Below are 2,061 nucleotides of genomic sequence, written 5' to 3'. Positions count from 1 at the left end.
GGTCAGGTGTCTTGAGAGCAGGGATACCTGGAAGAAAAAGAGGGAGACACACAAAAGCTAATGTCTGTGGATGACTCATTCCCTGTGGGTGTTTGCAAAGCCCCTCCCAGCCCTGGGAGTCACAGGAACGGCTGGTTCTCCTTCCTCACCCAGCAGCAAAATCAGGTGCTAACTCACAGCTTTCTTCCAAAGTGCAGTAATGTCCCCACAGGGAGTGCAATGGGAGCAGAGGCCAGACTTACCTCCCCACCCCTAATACACACCTTAGCCGGCACCTGCTCAAACAACCAACAGACCAACCCCTGCAGCTGCTTGGGTGCTCTCCAAGGACAGAGGTGCAGCTTTCCTGGAAAAAAAAAAAACAAGATCCAGACTCAGCGTTTGCATCTCCCCTTTCCTGTCACACTCCATACAATCATGGGCCTTTCCCAGAAACGACTTCCTGGGGAACTGCTCACAGGGGAGCTCCATAAAATTCAATTGTCATGAACTGCAACCTCTAGATCTTTTCTCCCCTGCTGTAATTTCAGTGAGAGGAGACCATTCAGCTGATGCCTTTGAAGGTTCTTTGCTGTCTTCCCCAGCTGGAGCCGTCTGCCTGGGATAGGTGCTTCATGTTAATTACCACACAACATCAATAAAAGTTCAGTACTTGCAGCCGCCTTGGGAAAAATACTCCCTTTCTCCCCAGGCAGTTTCTATACCAATTACACTCCCTGTGGTCTCTCTCACCTGAATCCTATGGAACCACAATGTCTTAGGGATCTAGATGCCACATTTCCCCAAGGCAGCAAAATGGGGCATAGGAATGGGTGGGAATTTAGCACTTAGCAGGCTGCCACCATGCAGGCCAGATTTGGCTGGCTTGTATGACTTAATGAGGGGTGGGGCAGGACCTGAGGTGGAAGGGGTGAGGGTGGAGGCAACCACGAGCTTTCGTGCACAAAGACCTGCTTGGTCAGAGGCATCTGAGGAAGCGGGTCTTTGCCCATGAAGGCTTAAGTGTCAAAATGTGCTAGTCTATAAGGTGCCACAGGACTTCTTGTTGTTTTTGAAGATGCAGACGAACTCAGCTCCCTCTCTGAAGTTTGACCCTGGTGCACCCCCTCACTTCAGCTCTCAGAACTGCATGGAGCACCTGGCGCGGCACTTTGAATCACTAGGCTCCGGGGCTAATGCCCTCTTTGCACGCGCACACCCTCCCATCAGTGGGGCCTGGTGAGGCCCATCAAGGACTCAGGTGTGGGCGAAAGACTGAGCCCCACTATGGTGCAGGGAGGGAACTCTCAAATATGGGAGACCCCAGTGTTCTGGCAGGGCGACTCCTCCGCCAAATGCCAGGGTCCTTTTTCTGAAGGGAAAGGCAATGCTGAGCAAACACAGTCAGTTCTGCTCTAAGTGGCCAGTTTTCAAGATGATGACTTAGAGCACCAGTTTGTGCTTGGGCTGCACTTGCCACCCAATGAGCCCAAGTTAAGCATCAGTTAACTCAGCCTCACAACCCAGGAAGGCCAAGAACGTGTTCCTCATTTTACAGATGGGGAAACTGAGGCACAGGGTGTTGCCATCACTTGCCCAGGTCACAAAGCAAGTGATGAAGTCACATGCCTAGGAGGAGAAACGACAATTCCAGAGTCCCAGTCCTTGTTCTGGCTGGTACACAATACTCCCTCCATGCTGGATTGCATTTCAGCTGAGACCAGACTTGCCATGAAAATGACCTCTTATCACATTGTATTCATTGACATGAATGTAAAATCACAGAAGTTAAATGGCAGAAATGACTCGAGGGGTCCCAGCTAGTCCAGTCTTTCAATGTTGTCAGGAACCGGCACACAATCAACTCATGTAGCCACAGCTGACCAGGAAGAAAGTGCAGGTGTTTCATTCACGCTTCCAAAACCCCCTCCCCCACTCACTCACATATATATTTACCCTAGCTGTGTAGACTTTGAATAGCTGTCAGAGGGCCTAATTCAGCAAACTGCTTAAGAAACCGTTTAGCTTTAAGTAGGTGCATAGACCCACCCAGATGTAGCAAATCACTTAAGCATGTGCTTA

Source organism: Carettochelys insculpta, chromosome 21 (assembly GCF_033958435.1).
Source record: "Carettochelys insculpta isolate YL-2023 chromosome 21, ASM3395843v1, whole genome shotgun sequence".
In the NCBI taxonomy this organism is placed as follows: Eukaryota; Metazoa; Chordata; order Testudines; family Carettochelyidae; genus Carettochelys; species Carettochelys insculpta.
This window is presented reverse-complemented; position numbering follows the sequence as displayed.